Source organism: Aquarana catesbeiana, linkage group LG02 (assembly GCF_042186555.1).
Source record: "Aquarana catesbeiana isolate 2022-GZ linkage group LG02, ASM4218655v1, whole genome shotgun sequence".
NCBI classification, from domain to species: Eukaryota; Metazoa; Chordata; class Amphibia; order Anura; family Ranidae; genus Aquarana; species Aquarana catesbeiana.
Genome location: NC_133325.1, coordinates 720,735,448 through 720,753,649, shown reverse-complemented (window position 1 = coordinate 720,753,649; position 18,202 = coordinate 720,735,448).

Here is an 18,202-nt window from a genome sequence, read left to right as displayed (position 1 = left end):
GCCTCTGCCCCCCCAAATGCAGCCTCTGTCCCCCCAAATACAGCCTATGGTCCCCCCAATGCAGCCTCTGCCCCCCAAATACAGCCTCTGTCCCCCCCATGCAGCCTCTGCCCCCCCAAATACAGCCTCTGTCCCCCCCAATGCAGCCTCTGTCCCCTCAAATACAGCCTCTGTCCCCCCCAAATGCAGCCTCTGTCCCCCCCAAATGCAGCCTCTGTCCCCCTTCAAATGCAGCCTCTGTCCCCCCCAAATGCAGCCTCTGCCCCCCCAAATACCGCCTCTGTCCCCCCAAATGCATCCTCTGTCCCCCCAAATGCAGCCTTTGTGTTCCCCCAAGTGCAGCCTCTGTCCCCCCATGCAGCCTCTGTCCCTGCTTCCAAATACAGCCTCTGTCCCACCCCCAAATGCAGCCTCTGTCCCACCCCCAAATGCAGCCTCTCCCCCCCCCAAATGCAGCCTCTCCCCCCCAAATACAGCCTCTGGTCCCCCCAATGCAGCCTCTGTCCCCCCAAATACAGCCTCTGTCCCCCCCCATGCAGCCTCTGCCCCCCCAAATACAGCCTCTGTCCCCCCCAAATGCAGCCTCTGTCCCCCCAAATACAGCCTCTGCCCCCCCAAATGCAGCCTTTGTCCCCCCAATGCAGCCTCTGTCCCCCCAAAATGTAGCCTCTGTCCCCCCAAATGCCTGTGTCCCATTAAATGCAGCTTCTGTCCCCACCAAATGCAGCCTCTGTCCCCCCCAAATACAGCCTCTACCCCCCAATGCAGCCTCTGTCTCCCCCCAAATACAGCCTCTGTCTCCCCCCAAAATACAGCCTCTGCCCCCCCAAATGCAGCCTCTGCCCCCCCAAGTGCAGCCTCGGTCCCCCCCATGCAGCCTCTGTCCCACCTTCCAAATGCAGCCTCTGTCTTCCCCCCAAATACAGCCTCTGTCTCCCCCAAAATACAGCCTGTGTCCCCCCCAAATGCAGCCTCTGCCCCCCCAAATGCAGCCTCTGTCCCCCCCAAATGCAGCCTCTGTTTCCCCCCCAAGTGCAGCCTCTGTCCCCCCCATGCAGCCTCTGTCCCTGCTTCCAAATACAGCCTCTGTCCCACCCCCGAATGCAGCCTCTGTCCCACCCCCAAATGCAGCCTCTGCCCCCCCAAATGCAGCCTCTGTCCCCCCCAAATACAGCCTCTGGTCCCCCCAATGCAGCCTCTGCACCCCCAAATACAGCCTCTGCCCCCCCATGCAGCCTCTGTCCCCCCCCAAGTGCAGCCTCTGTCCCCCCCATGCAGCCTCTGTCCCACCTTCCAAATGCAGCCTCTGTCTTCCCCCAAATACAGCCTCTGTCTCCCCCAAAATACAGCCTATGTCCCCCCCAAATGCAGCCTCTGCCCCCCCCAAATGCAGCCTCTGTCCCCCCCAAATGCAGCCTCTGTTTCCCCCCCAAGTGCAGCCTCTGTCCCCCCATGCAGCCTCTGTCCCTGCTTCCAAATACAGCCTCTGTCCCACCCCCAAATGCAGCCTCTGCCCCCCCCAAATGCAGCCTCTGTCCCCCCAAATACAGCCTCTGGTCCCCCAGTGCAGCCTCTGCCCCCCCAAATACAGCCTCTGTCCCCCCAAATACAGCCTCTGGTCCCCCAATGCAGCCTCTGCCCCCCCAAATACAGCCTCTGTCCCCCCCATGCAGCCTCTGCCCCCCCAAATACAGCCTCTGTCCCCCCAAATGCAGCCTCTGTCCCCCCAAATACAGCCTCTGTCCCCCCAAATGCAGCCTCTGTCCCCCCAAATGCAGCCTCTGTCCCCCTTCAAATACAGCCTCTGTCCCATCCAAATGCAGCCTCTGCCCCCCCAAATACAGCCTCTGTCCCCCAAATGCATCCTCTGTCCCCCCAAATGCAGCCTCTGCCCCCCAATGCAGCCTCTGTCCCCCCAACATGTAGCCTCTGTCCCCCCCAAATGCCTGTGTCCCATTAAATGCAGCCTCTGTCCCCACCAAATGCAGCCTCTGTCCCCCCAAATACAGCCTCTGCCCCCCCATGCAGCCTCTGTCTCCCCCCAAATACAGCCTCTGTCTCCCCCCAAAATACAGCCTCTGTCCCCCCCAAATGCAGCCTCTTCCCCCCAAATGCAGCCTCTGTCCCCCCAAATGCAGCCTCTGTTTCCCCCCCAAGTGCAGCCTCTGTCCCCCCATGCAGCCTCTGTCCCTGCTTCCAAATACAGCCTCTGTCCCACCCCCAAATGCAGCCTCTGTCCCACCCCCAAATGCAGCCTCTGCCCCCCAAATGCAGCCTCTGTCCCCCCAAATACAGCCTCTGGTCCCCCCAATGCAGCCTCTGTCCCCCCAAATACAGCCTCTGTCCCCCCCATGCAGCCTCTGCCCCCCCAAATACAGCCTCTGTCCCCCCCCAAATGCAGTCTCTGTCCCCCCAAATACAGCCTCTGTCCCCCCCAAATGCAGCCTTTGTCCCCCCCAAATGCAGCCTCTGTCCCCCTTCAAATACAGCCTCTGTCCCCCCCAAATGCAGCCTCTGCCCCCCAAATACAGCCTCTGTCCCCCCAAATGCATCCTCTGTCCCCCCAAATGCAGCCTCTGCCCCCCCAATGCAGCCTCTGTCCCCCCAAAATGTAGCCTCTGTCCCCCCCCAAATGTAGCCTCTGTCCCACTCCAAATGTAGCCTCTGTCCCCCCCCAAATGCAGCCTCTGTCACTTCAAACGGTGCTTACCTTGCTGTCTCCTCTCCTGCGGTGTCTTCTTCACACTGGCAGCGGCATTCTTCCTGTTTCCTCTCTCGGGCGCAATGAGAGATAGAAACAGGAATCAAATCTGAAGCGCCGAGTAGCTTCCATCCGGCGCCTGTAGTATATATTACTATGGCCGGGCGGAAGCTACTCGGCGCTGCAGAAAACGTCGCAAGGCAGCTAAACACCCGCAAATGCAGCGCCACGTCTTTTATCTCATGATTGCATAGATGTGGCACTTCCCATAAGTGCACTGTGTCCGGCATCACACTGTGTCCGGTGTCCAAACACAGTGCACATAAGGACCTTTTTTTTTCATTTTTTTTAAAGGGCCAGTAATAAAATTTTTTTTTCCTTTTTTTTGTGGCTGCCTGGAGGGGGGGGGGGGGCAGTGCCCAGACGCCCCCTATGGACGGGCCGCCACTGATATGAGCCATTGTCAGACTGCCATTGCACCCCTTATAACATTGCTGTAAAACACGTCATGCATGATTACTGGAGTACATATAGTAAAAGTATGAGTTGCCAGGCCTCCCACTTTTACACATTTATCTCTCATTGTGACATTCTCAGACTGCATGATGATGATGATCACCTTTAAAACACTCTAGCACGTTAATGTATTCTTGGATCCAGTCAGTGAAAATAGTCTATTTGTTTTTTTAAGAAGCCCATATACCTCCTTCCAAGACAACTTAGATTTTGTGTATAAGAAATGACATGAATAAGTTCTCCCAGGATCCTGAGTCAGCTCAATTGTGTGTGGGATTACATTTTTTTTTAACATGTCCTTTCTGACACTGAATTGAAGGAATTTGCCATAAAGAGATTATCATTTTATAACCTAGGCACTGAATTAGCCAGGTTATAGGAGACATGCATTTAATTTTTACTTTTGTTACAAAATGCACTTACCTTTTAAAGTAAGTAAACAACAAAAATCTAAAATCTGATTTAACTCTTGTGCTTTGGTTTATGTACCATTGTTGAACATTTTGAGCAGGCATTCTGGGTTTAAAACTATGTTGACTTGCAACGCCTCTATGAAAGCGAAATATGTAGGATTTATTATATATTTTTTATTTTTTATTTTTGTTTCATGCCCCTAACACGGTTTGAGAAATGTTTACTTTGTATTATATTTCCATCAAAAAGGCACAGGGAAAATTAATTATTTGCATCGAGACTCTTGAAGGAGCCTGATGTCCTTGAATATATATTAAGTATTTTGTGTAATAACTATCATTAAAGGCTAAAAAGATTGCAGTAATGAAAATCCAGCAATCTGCAATACAGGGCATTAATCTCCCAGGAGTGCCCTTTTTTCATCACATTCCGCTGCAGAATTATTGAGAGTACAAACTCAGCAGAACACATTTTTAAAGCTAAAAAGACCTACAATTTTAATAGTAGACCATGATAATGATAATACTCCAGAAATAATGGGACGGAGTAGTCAGCGCAGATTGGTCAGAGGTCCAAGACTTTGCTGGGCATGCTTAATTATTTATAGGTCTTTGGATGTCAGGTAATGCCTTATTTTATTTATTCAATTAATGTTGTAGTACTTTAGGTAGATGGTACTAAGTGCAACAAATGGCTAAGTGGTTCATGCGATTAACAAGTTTGTATTTTGCATAATGACACAAGATAGTCACAAGATGCATTTTTCCTGTTCTCGTGGTGTTATATAAAGGTGGAATAATATGTGATTGTAGGCGTTGTTATAATCTAGCAATTTTTAATGAAAGCCTCTAAGGGTAGAATTGTTATTCTTTTGTTCTTAACTGTAAATTGGTATATACCATACCCACATTGCATTAAGATAATTAATAAATGATGAGCAAATCCCAGAACACCAGTTACAGCAAACTGGAAGAGCATATGATGGGATTTGCGATTTCTGTGCACTTCACTTGCTGGTCACTGTTCAACAAATTAGTAGGGGTCAGTAGGGGAGACAGGGAGTAAAAAGATTCTATGGCCCTATATTGTAATTTACCTAGTATGGAAGCACCACCATTTCCTTATTTTGTTGGACTTTATAACAAAGTATAGTACTGTGTTATTAGGTCGGTAATGTTAATGGGGAATAGGAAGTCATATGCCATTATCTCCCAGACCCCCGGTTAATAAATAAAATGGGGATTTCATACAGATATTACAGAGATTGTAGAATTTTATCACTATTACACTAGTGAGTATATTAATTCTTAGCAGACTGGGGATTCACACTGAACACAATATTTCTTGAAAATGCCTGATCAGTGTCAAATCAAACAGTAAAAGTAATGAACTCATCACTGTTTTTGGAAAATATAGATATGTATTTTGGAGCACTGATGTGGCCTGTTGTAATCACCTTGGTTAGCCACTAGAAGTCTTCATATGTTGTTAATTGAGAGTTAGATCTGGCTTAGGAATTGCTTGGTGTCAGTGCCAATCCTGTGTTTTCTAGGAGAGGGGCAACCTTGGTAAGGTTATATTAGGAAGATCAAAAGCTGGGTGGTGAGTTAGTTGCCACGAGGATAGCGATTATTGATTTTCTCTGTGTGGGTGAACCAGACCTGAACAACATGTAGGCAGTTGGGCCTTATTAATTTAGCTTCCCCTTAGAGGAGAAGCCTGGAAGGGTGGAAGGACTTTTTGCATTTTTGGGACTACGCGGATCCCAAATAGGGCACCAGGCCCTAAGATATCCCTTCTCTGAATAACTGGTCTCTTGTCTCTCATATTACATCTTTCTGAACTATTCTGTTTACAAGCTTTTATTTAAAAAGCCAGTGTAACAATACAAAGGACCAATCATCTGATGATACAATGACATCGATAAGAATCCGAATTACAGTGAAATTCTAATAAAGGGATGATAGTATACAATTGCTTCTCCAAATTTAATCTTATAGAAAAATAATACAAAAAGAATGATCATGTTAAATGTTCATATAGAAGTATATTGTAATGAAAGGATGATTGATCCATTATCATCAAATAAAACAAAATAAAATAAAAACACAAAATAACAAATCTATGAGTATACTGATGAAAATAAAGGAGATACAGAAACCAGGATAGCACCTTTCAACCGTACCATGTCTGGTTTCCAGATTATAATTGTTAGGTAAGAGTAGATAAACTCTGAGCATGAAAGATTGGATAATGTCTACTATGGAGGTCATATCAGTCTGGATGGTGGTAAAAGAACCATGGGTCCCAATTAGCATCAAATAAAGGTTTAGAATCATATAGTGTGTGAAAAATTTGCTCCATCTGCATAATTTGGTCTATACGAGAAATTACTTGTGGAAATGGTACAACATTAGACTTCCAATTCAGGGCTATTGCCCATTGCATGGCTATGCAAATAGTATGAATAAGTCTCATGAGTTAACTAGAAACCTTGAGAATGTTAGCAAAAAGAAGCCAATGTTTGAGTGTTAGGCCGGGTTCACACTGGTGTGACACAACAGCCGTCCTACTTTGGATCCGACTTTGCCCTGCGACTTGAAGCCGACATACGTCCGACTTTCAATGAACGGGGATCCAACTTGGATCCCAGCCAATACCAGGCACTGTGTATTAAAAAAAAAAACGGCATGGGTTCCCCCTCCAGGAGCAAACCAGGCCCTTGGGTCTGGTATGGATTTTAAGGGGAACCCCCTACGCTGAAAAAATGGCGTGGGGATCCCCCAATCCATACCAGACCCTTATCCGAGCACGCAACTCGGCTGTTCAGGAAAAGGGGTAAGGACGAGCGAGCGCCCCCTCCTTGACCATACCAGGCCGCATGCCCTCAACATGGGGGGTGGGTGCTTTTTTTTTTTTCACAAGAAGGGGGGTGGGTGCTTTGGGGCAGGGGGGTGCCCTGCCCCCCACCCCAAAGCACCTTGTCCCCATGTTGATGAGGACAAGGGCCTCTTCCCAACAACCTTGGCTGTTGGTTGTTGGGGCCTGCGGGCCGGGGGCTTATCGGAATCCGGAAGCCCCCTTTAATAAGGGGGCCCCCAGATCCCAGCCCCCCACCCTATGTGAATGAGTATGGGGTCTTCTTCTGACTTCAGGGGTCTCTTCCTTCTTCCCTGCGCTCTCCGGCCTCTTCTCCATGCTCTCTGGCCTCTTCTCCCGGTCTCCAGTTCTTCTCCTGGTCTCCGGTATCTTCTACCGGACTCCTCTGCTATCTTCTGCTCTTTTGCCGCTCTTTTGCTAGTGGTGGCCCAGTCTTTTCCATCATCTTCTTCCCTCCGGTCTTCTTCCGATGTTGACACGACGCTCTCTCCCGCTGTAATGCCGTGTGCGAGGTGCGCAACAACTTATATAGGTATGGGGTGTGGTCACCAGGTGATGTCATTCGGTGACTCCGCCCCCTTATGACGTCACCACCTAACATGCCATTACAGCATGAGAGAGTGTCGTGTCAACATCGAAAGAAGACCGGAGGGAAGAAGACGACGGAGAAGACCGGGCCACCGCTAGCAAAAGAGCTTGCAAAAGAGCAGAAGATAGCGTAGGAGCCCAGCAGAAGATACCGGAGAGCGGGAAAAGGAAGAGACCCCCGAAGTTGGGAGAAGACCCCCGGAGCTGCCTAATAAATTACTTTAAAAACTGTCTAGTGTGTTTTTTTTATTGACACTTTTTTCCTAGGTGAATGGGTAGGGGTACAATGTACCCCATACTCATTCACATACAGTGGGGGGCTCCCAGATTCCAATAAGCCCCCCTCAGACCCCGACAACCAACAGCCAGGGTTGCCGGGAAGAGGCCCTTGTCCTCATAAACATGGGGACAAGGTGCTTTGGGGCGGGGGGCGCAGGGCGCCCCCCTGCCCCAAAGCACCCACCCCCTATATTCAGGGCATGCGGCCTGGTACGGTTAAGGAGGGGGGCACTCGCTCGTCCCCACCACTTTTCCTTACCGGCCGGGCTGCGTGCTCGGATAAGGGTCTGGTATGGATTTGGGGGGACCCCCACGCCTTTTCGGCGAAGACCTGGTATGCTCTTGGAGGGGTAACCCATGCCGTTTTTTTATTTAAAATTTGGCGCAGAGTTCCCCCTCAAGATCATCTGAGCACAAGTCGCATGCCAAAGTCGGATCATGCAAATGGTGATCCGGCTTTGATTCAACTTCAATGATAGTCAATGGGCTGAAGTAGGATCAAAGTGGGACCAAAGTACTACAGGGAGCATTTTCAAAGTCGGACTGACTTGTGTTGGAATAGTTAAGACGGCTCCCATAGGGATTTTCACATGTCATGCGACATGAGCTCCCAACGTCGGAGCGTTTGTCACACTAGTGTGAACCCAGCCTTAAAGCACATTTTTTACACGCTATTGTATTAATCAAGGAGAATACCTGCTTCAAGGTGGGTAGCAGCTTCTCACACTTCCAGAATATATGTAAAAATGAGCCTGTAAGAGAGCAACCACGGAAACAGGAGGGGGAGAACTATTTGAACTATTCTAAACTGGTTGTCTCCTGGAGTCTATTAGTATGAGGTCTGAAGCAGGTGGGGAGAGGACTGTTAAGAGGTACAGGTTATGCCAGGAGGGCTCACCCTGCAGACATCCCTTCACACAAAGGAGAATAAGATAGTTCCCTTGGGGGGGTTATATTCATAGCATGCTGTTAGTACAGGGACTCGCTACCACTGGATCTGGACAGGAACAGGTTAAAGAGCATACATGCTGCCCCAGTACACAGCAATTATATAGGTAATAAGTTTAGTTACCTTATGTGTAACAAAATTATCTTAACACCAGTGATTTGCAGGTTCTGTGGGACTTTAGCTCTTGGTGGCTGAATGGAGTGGCGGTTGAAAGTTAAGAATATGCTGCTGGAAAGGGCTAAATTACAGTAAACCTGTTGCTCTTTCTTGTGTGGGCAAAGTGCAGATTTATTTTACACTTCTATTTAAAAACATTTAAATGATAGGTGAAAGTGTGGTCTGCCTCAAATGTGTGGGCCTGTGGGTTTGCTCAATTTCCTTGTACAAATTACATTTTATTGACTGTTATAATTGAAGCAGCATTTTGAAACTCTAATACAATCATGTACGATATCCTACTTACTGACAACACAGTTTAGGAAGGACAAAACAAGCTTTTTCATGTGTTTAGAATTCCTCAAATATGGCATGCTAAGCAAAGAAGTGACCACATACAGGGCTTGTTTTCCTAAATCCTTCAAATTGTGCTTGATTGCTCGAGCTGCAAAGACCTTTGATACAGTAAGTATTTTCATGTTGAAGATTGCTTAAGGGTTATGTTATGTAGCCAATTAAGATGTAAACAGTGTTTAGCAGAGTCCTTCTTTTAGACCTGCGGGACATTTCCATTTTTCAAAATGCAAATTGTATTCCCCTAGGCCTAACCATACAGTGATATTCTACAAACAAATAAAAATATATAAAATCTCTACATAAAGAGAGGCCAAGATTGTCCAGAAAATTATCTGGTTTAAATTGCAAATTGCATTCAAAAAACAAAACAGAAAGCTATATTACAGCAGATGTGCAAATTGGCCCTTTCTGCTTATCAACACAGAACATCACTTAGGAGTATATGTAGAAGTTTTAAAATAGCAGTGCAGGTGCAAAACTAAATAAAGTTTCACATTAACTGTTTAGCTTTGTAGAGAATTCAGGGAGAATTAAAACATATGGTTCGTAGGGAGAACAGCAACATAGGGATAAAACGTTTCCATGTTGGAGAAAGCCATAAAGGGACAGTTGGATAGTGATAAGGTGTAACTATGAAAATGTACTATGTATCTTGGCAGGAAAATAAGCTACTACAGCACAGGTGTTGTACAATTATAACCAACTTGCTTTCAGTTTATTTGCATGTTGCCTGAGGGAACAAGCACCTGTTGGTCTTGTTTGATCTGTGTGTTTGATACAATCGATCACCTGTGATAGTATCCCTGAGCTTTTTAGAAAATAATTTCACCCAAACACAAAAAAATTATTTTGAATTGTAAAATTTCATAGCAAGCTTTTAGGTAACTTATGAGCCTTATAGAGTTTAGCTGCTTGTGCTCCTAACATGCTACATTTATCTAATTTTCTGATTCATCCAAAACATGGGAGTCACTGCACCGCCCTTTAAACGAATGAGAAAAGCAAGAGGGGATATTGTGGGTGTATGGGGAGGATGTCTTAAAACAGCAGAAAAGAAAATGAGCACACTGTTGAGTTGTTGTTCATAGCAACCATTCCCCTCTCACTTTCATTTTATGGGAACAAATTGTCAGTGATTAGTAGAATATTCTTCAATTGTGTGTGATGCAAACTGTGTTTATGTATGACTGCACTGCTGCTTTAAAAAAGAAAAAAAAAAGAAAAGCTTTGCCCATTTATAAAGGACAGTAGTGATCTTTACAAATATGTATTGCACTCTGCTGGCTTTGGGGATCCAAGGCTGCAAGCACAACAAAGATGACAAAGATGCATGAAAGTTAAAAAAAAAAAACTATGAAGGATAGTCCGTTCAAATGGCTTGTCAAAGTCCCGCGACTGGCTGTCCTTAAATCATTGCTGTGTTAAGCAACAGTGATTCTGTAGGATACCGTAAGTTTCATACTGCAGACAGCATTTTATGAACAGCCCAGAAAATATAGGCCGTGTTATACAGTATATACTACAAAGTATAATGCCCTGTACACACGGGCGGACTTTCCGACAGGCTTTTGATTGACTTTTGAAGGACTTCCAAAGGACTTTCGAACGAACGGACTTGCCTACACACGATTACACCAAAGTCCGACGGATTCGTACGTGATGATGTACGACCAGACTAAAAGAAGAAAGTTGATAGCCAGTAGCCAATAGCTGCCCTAGCGTCGATTTTCGTCCATTGGACTAGCATACAGACGAGTGGATTTCTCGATAGGAACTGGGTCCGGCGGAGTTCCGACGTAAAGATTTGAAACATGTTCCAAATCTAAAGTCCGTCAGATTTTTGACAGAAACAGTCCGCTGAAGGTCCAATGAAGCCCACACACGGCTGGATTGTCCGCCGGATTTGGTCCGTCAGACCAGTCCGGTTGAAAAGTCCACTCGTGTGTACAGGGCATTACAGAGGGTGGATACTGATCCTGGCTTTCCATTATAACTGGACACCTTAGTATTTAATCTGTATTTATCTCCTACCTGATTTTTATGTGGAAAGAATTGAAAAAAATGGTTTGAGGGTCCACTTTGTTACCCCTCAAAATGAAATACCCTTTTTTCAATATGACTCCTAGCTGGTGTCCACCGTCACAGACATATAAATGCTCTTTGGTCCTTTTAAGGGTAACTCCAATTTTGTGGGGGAAAAAATATCACAAACAAATATTAAATAAGATAGCATATATAATTGCTACACAATTCATATTGTAACTGAATGTTTTTTAAAATTGAATTAATTGAATTGAATGTTTGAATGTTTTTTAAAAATTACTTTTCTTTTTCAATCTCCAGTGCTGTCATTTTCTGTAAAATGCAATGCAATATGGCAACCTATAGGTGTTTTGTACAAAGATGGTGTACAGAACGCTCCTTAAAATGTAGCTACCTCCTAGTGTGATTAGCTTATTGATTTTCCCAGAAGTCTGCATTAAGATACAAGTTAGCTTTTGGGCATCCCTTGTAACAAAAATGTTGTTTTTGGTGTGATACTCCCAAAGGGAAATCATGTCTAAAAGGATGCAGACCCCTCAACTTTCCCAATTAGAGCTCTGCAGGTGCAGCAGCTGATTGATAATTATAAAATTACTGCCAAAAAGAAAGAATCTTAAACAAAGTTTGTTAAAAGCAATGTACATAGATCTCCCAGAGGGGGGTGTTTTTGTTTTTTTTCTCAAAAAAGTGGAGTTGATCTTTAAAGTGGTTGTAAAGTCAGAAGGTTATGTTTATCTTAATGCATTCTATGCATTAAAATAAAAGCATTCTGTGTGCAGCAGCCCCCCTCAGCCCCTCTAATACTTACCTGAGCCCCCTCTGGATCCAACGATGTTGTAGGCATGTCTCAACTGGGACTCCCCTCCTCATTGGCTGAGACAGCAGGGCGGCACTATTTACTCCCCCTGCTGTCAATCAAAGTCAGTCAATGAGAAGAGAAAGGGGGTGGAACCAAGCCACGGCTCTGTGTCTGAATGACTCGACTCGGGTGCCCCCATAGAAAGCTGCTTGCTGTGGGGGCACGTAACAGGAGGGAGGGGCCAGTAGCACCGAAGAGGGACCCGAGAAGAGGAGGGCCCACGTTCCTCTGTGCAAATCCACTGTATGGGGCAGGTAAGTATGACATGTTTGTTATTGTTAACAAAAAAAAGAAAACGAGACTTTACAATCATTTTAACTTCTTCCTAGGTACATATGTGAATGTTAATGTTTTAATCCTAAACCCTTCCTGCCCAGCCCCAGCATCCCTTTAATAGGGTCTGTATGAACGGGGAGTGGGAAGGGTCAGCAATAATCTGACCAATGTATTTGGCTATCACAGTAATCACATAATCAGCAGGCGCTACTGCCAGCTATCAATCTTTAATGTGGACTGAGATCTGTATTTGAGAGCTCAGTCTCAGTACTGGGAGCTCACAGTGAGCATACTTTTAGCACAGAAAAATCAACTACTGAGTGATGCACATGCGCGGCATATGGGCATTAAAGCCCACCCTTTTGCTGCCACACATACTGTATGTGTTATGCGGGTGGCAACAGGTTAATGGTTCGTGCCACCATTAACCATTGATAGTTACGTTGGGGCTTTATAAGTAGCTCAATTAAATAAATAAAACAAAAATAAATCACTACTCCTTTAGCAGTATTGTTGTGACTGCTGATCAGATAAGAAAGGCCAGGAGAATGATAGAGAGAAGGCTTGGCTTTAGACCTCTTCTAAAGAAATGTAGTCAGTGCACCAAAACATGGTCATTGTACTCTTTGTAGTCACTGTGCTGGGTCTGCTAATGTTCCCAGACCCCCGAACAGCAGGCTTCCCACTTCACTACTGGGTGAATTAACTCATTATGAGAATATTCTACTACTCTACTACATGGATTCTAATATTTCAGGATCCACAAAGAAAACCAAGTGACTTAAAAAAATTCTGGCTTCCTGTTGTGGCTACAACTCACTGGAAATGAAAGTATTTAATGCTTTTTGTTGAAGAAAAAAATACATTTTAACAGATTTTTTGGAATCCACATTTTAATGAAAACTGCAATTTAAAACTTAAATCCTCATTGTAAATAACTGTTTAATTTTACTTGAATCAAAAATGAAATAAACTCGGTTTGGAATATCTATTTCCTTCTGTAATTTTTCCTTACATTTGAATCTAAAGATGCACACTAGGCAGATAATAAAAATCAGCAGAAAATGCACTTTATTAACTATTTATAAAACATTAAATGCCTATTACATTTAACTATGTATAACTATCAGATTTGACCTGCTTTTTTGCCTCTTTTAATTCCCTCTACAGCAGCACTGGGAGAGGGAGGGACAGTATTCATGGCCAGTTGGGACTTCTGCATTCAAATCTGCTGTCAAGGAACATGGTAAAGGGAAGCTAGAGCAGGTAGATGACACTATGGGGTTGATTTACTAAAGGTAACTAGACTGTGCACTTTGCAAAATGCAATTGCACTCTTCAAGTGCAGTTGCTCCAGAGCTTACTAAAGTAAAGCTTTGCTTTGGAAAGAAAGTCCAGTCATGTGCAAGGAAAATTTAAAAAAAGCATTTTTGCTTGCACGTGATAATTGAAGTCGGCAGAGCTTCTTCTCATTTACTAAGCTCTGGTGCAAAAATGTATAGGGGAATTGGGACTTTGAATGAAGCACAATTAAGTGCCTCCATCCCGATAATGAATCAACATGAAGGGGAGATTGGGACTTTAGATGAAGCGATTGGATAGTGGAGGTAAATAACACCATGTTTAATATTCACCATGGAGTATTAATTTGTCAACAACGGTGTAACGAGCCCCTTGCTCGCTCGGTTCCACTCTCCCGACACTCCTCTGCAGCTATAGAATCAGATCGCAACAATTGATTGTTCGGTCATCCAATGCTCCGGGATTAGAACTACAGCTATGTGCCATTCTAACCCAGTTGTGTAGCTCAGAACAAACACCAGGCAGGCTGTATGTAAGTTCAACCAAGAATCTCTTTTATTGCAAAATACAGGCTCTTTTATATACTAAAAGAGGAGGTGCAGACCTCCTGCTCATATTACTCTAACAATACAGCTGTAACCTAATTAACCTAATTAACATGAGCTAATTAACTAATCCCTTTAGACAGCCTAGATGACTCAGATATGACCTTTAGGCAAGACTGACCATCTTGTAGTTCAGAAAATCCAATCAACATTATCACAATAGCAGAGTTAATTAAACACAAACAACAATGGGGATCTAATGACTCTTAGATCCCATACTAGAGACTTATTTACAATACACATTTTAGCAGACAACAGACAGGTAGCTGTAATTGATGACATTAGCATTTAACAGTAGGAGTCCCAATGGTATGAATCAGTCACTATTTCAATATGGCAAATCCAGGGTCCCCAGAGTCTGTGTGTCCTGGGGAACCAGGACCCAAATCTACAGTAATACCACCTCAAGGGTCCCCAGGCATACAGCTCACAAAGAGCACCGTTCCCCCAAATGCCAGGGCCCACGATCGACGGCAAGAGGCTAGCATTCAGTCCCCTCCAAAAGTCTCTCTCCTGGCTAGGTCTGTCACAAACGGTATACAGACAATAGAAAAAAATAATGAATAAAAATATAACAGTACCAGTTGATATGCATATAAGAGGCGTGTACATGGCATAAGTATGATAAAAAATCATACTCATATTATGAGTATGATTATTAAAATAATATATTAAAATCAAAAAAGCTCTGGTGCAAGTGCACTTTGCAAAGTGAACAGTCTATTTCCCTTTATTAAATCAACCCCTATGAATCTACTGCTGCTCCTTTGATGTCAAGTCATAGAGTGGTGGCAGGGAAGTTACCCAACTGCTGTAGAAAAATGTCAAGTCACCAGGCTGTCTGTGCTGTCTGGCAGAAATGAATGGGCAGAAATACAAATCATTTGGTAGGTAATACAGCTCCCATATATGTATTTTAATAGTGCATTTAGCTGTTTACAGAGGGAGTTCAACTGTAAAGTGATCCTGTCTTTACAAAGTATAGCAATTGTAACATGTAATAGTGGGGATTATACTGTGCTTGTAAATATCCTTTAGATTTGGTAAATGTAATGGTGCGCCACAAGTCCTGAATTCAGGACACAAGTTAGCATTTATGCATGGCCCTGCCTCCCTCGATGCAATGCAGGCCCTTTCTCAAATTATGAAGAGCCACCTAAATCAGTGGTCATCAACCCTGTCCTCAGGGCCCACTAACAGGCCAGGTTTTATGTATTACCTTGGGGAGATGCAGACTAGAATACTGCAATCACTGAGCAGCAAATGATATCACTGGTGATGTATTTCAGTTATCTTGCAAACCTGGCCTGTTAGTGGGCCCTGAGGACAGGGTTGATGATCACTGACCTAAATTGAATCTCAGAATGCAAGATGGCAACATGCCTAAATTTAGACTGAGACCAAACCAGTATTTGAATACAGAACGTGTTCTGGCTTTTGGGGCTCTAACAGTTCATTTGCCAAAAGGAAAGTTTTGTATAATCTCCTTATGGTACCTAGTATTTCATGATGGTGCTATTTTATTCTATATTTCATAAAGATAGTCTTACTTTAAGCTTAATTTGTTTGACTAACAGGTAGCACTGATACCAGGAAGGCTTCATAAAACCTTTAGTTATATAAGTTATCCATATTGGTCACAGCTGTCGATAAAATATGCCCTTACAGCTAACAAGTAGCTTCTGTGTCTTGCTTTTAGATTAGTTTCTCGGCCTGCTCTGTATTCTTTATCTTCATCACTGCACCAATCCTTTAATTAGCCGGCAAAATCTTCTGCATAGTGATTAGCAAATCACAGTTAAGACGCTCTTACAAAGAGATGTCTCTGGAAGCCACTCAAAATAGCTTTCAGCCTCGGAAATTCCTCTCTCCCTCTGTCATGCCACAAACGTGTTTGGGATTCTCAAAACCAAAACACTGACCTTCAGCTAATCGGAGACACCAAAATTTTTAAAATGCAAGACGGAAGCTCTTTACCTTGATTAGAAAGGCCTGCCATTTCAAATGCCAGTGGCCTCCCAACTTCAAGCGTCTTTGGAATTCTATATGAATGTCTGGGTGGGTGTCCTCATTATGATGGTTTTTTATTTTGCCCACCTGGTTGGAGGCTTTTAAAGGAGCAGAATATTTCAGCATTTTTCCTGTAGCTTTAAAATATGTATGTAGCTGCAGTAGGTAGGGAATATTTAGATTCTGAAAGACAACCAAACTGCATGCCTGAGTTACTTTTCAGAAGGCATATTAGAATATGTAAGTGTGTCCTACTGTGTTATTCTTGTGGAGAGGCACCAGCATGAAAAATGCACCGTATTGTGAATAATTACTTCTATTTGACAAAGGAAGAGTATGTAAGACACCTACTGATGTCCATAGGCTACAGCCATTTGTGTCTGGATATAACTCAGTTTCGTAGAATGTACAGAGAATGAGATTCTGCACATTACTGCACAAATTTTGACTTTCCTATATTGCAAACACATTTTCAAGCCATAGATGAACAAAATGATTTCTTTCATGTTCTACTCAAATCAGTTTTTCATGCCCAGCAAAGTCAGTTTGAGAAGGTTATACTGGAAAGAAAGTTTCCGAAATTGTATCAAAACTTTTTTTTAATATAAATTCATCACAACTAAATTTCAGCAGTTTTTTTTAAAGATTACTTTAAAGGTACTTATATATTCAGTGTTCAAAATCATTAAAAGTATTTTAAAATAACACTAGCATATGTCTACGTTTTGATATCTGCCAGTGGAATTACTAAACTCAGGCATGTAAGACATGTGCCACATTTCTTTTGATGAGCACCCCTTATCTGGAGCCTGAGGCTCCACCCCTGAATCATCAGATTATGTAGAGGCTTAAGCAGTATTTAAAACTATGTAACTATGTATGTAAAAATTAATGGCAAGCAGTTTCATCGTGTACCCATGTAGCACTGTAAGGTCTTTCACAACTGTAGAGCCTACCTAACACAGTATTGAAGGTATGGCTAAATTTTTTGGCTGTACTATGCATTACAGGAGTGCTGTTTGTTGTACCTTCCTGTGACCCATTTTCAGTCGACAGCAGGCTAAAGCCCGCTATGGGCTGACTTCACTCAGACGCTCCAGGCTGGGGAAAGATCCCAACTTTACAGTTGAGATCCACCCAAATGCCTGGAATGGCAGCTGGCTCTCAGCAATCAGCTGGGAGACTGAGTCAGCCGCTCCCACCCCTTCCCCAGCCCAGTGCTCCAGTGAGCACTGGAGGAGCAAAGCAGAGAGCCAGTGACTGACGGTGAAAAATGAGAATTAAGTGATCAGCGTTCTTTGATTGCTCAATTCTCATTCTTAAAAGTAGTGGGGGACGAAAACAGTATAAGACTGCTCACCTATGTGAGAATAATTTTTTTTGGCACTTGCTGACTGCCCTATAGCAGTTTTACTGCTACAGGGTGGTAGCTCTTCACTGCATTATGTATATATATTGTATATATATATATGTGATCAGGGGCTGACTGGCCTGAAGGGCAGAGTGGCAATTTCTCCCGGGCTGCTCTGATTCCCTGTAAAAGGGTCACTGTGCTGCCATCTCAGAATTGTACATGTGCAGTTCCGGAGCTGGCTGAGTGCTACTGCTCAGGTGGCTCCAGCGGAGGGGGGGGTTAGCTGGACTAGCGGCAGAGGAGCAGGGAGAGAACACAGTGATCCCTCCATCCTGTGCTGCAGCTGCGAGCTGGTGATGTGTCCTGTGACAGGGATGTTAGCTGTATGTGTCACAGGGCTGAGAGTATTTCATTCTTACAGAGCACAGTCCTCCCCCTCCTCTACACAAATGGGAGAATGGATCTGCTCTTCCTCCTCCCGCCCCTCTCTCCCTGTGCCCACCCACACTCAATGCAGCCCGTGTGCTGTGAAATGGATGTGCGGGCTGGAAACTTTAAAGTTGACAGCCACATCCTAAACGTGACCGACCGAGCCAGTGAGGCTCCTGCTGGGACTGTGCAAGTGAGTGAGCTGTGACCAGACTCTCCCCTCTTCTCCCTCTCTTCCTTCCTACTCTGTCTCTCCCAAATTCCTCCCCCTCTCCCCCAGCCTTATCATTTAACCACTTGCCTACCGGGCACTTTTACCCCCTTCCTGCCTAGGCCAATTTTCAGCTGTTAGAGGTAACACATTTTGAATACCAATTGCGTGGTCATGCAACGCTGTACCCATATGACATTTCTGTAATTTTTTTCACACAAATAGAGCTTTCTTTTGGTGGTATTTAATCGCCACTGTTTTTTTTATTTTTTG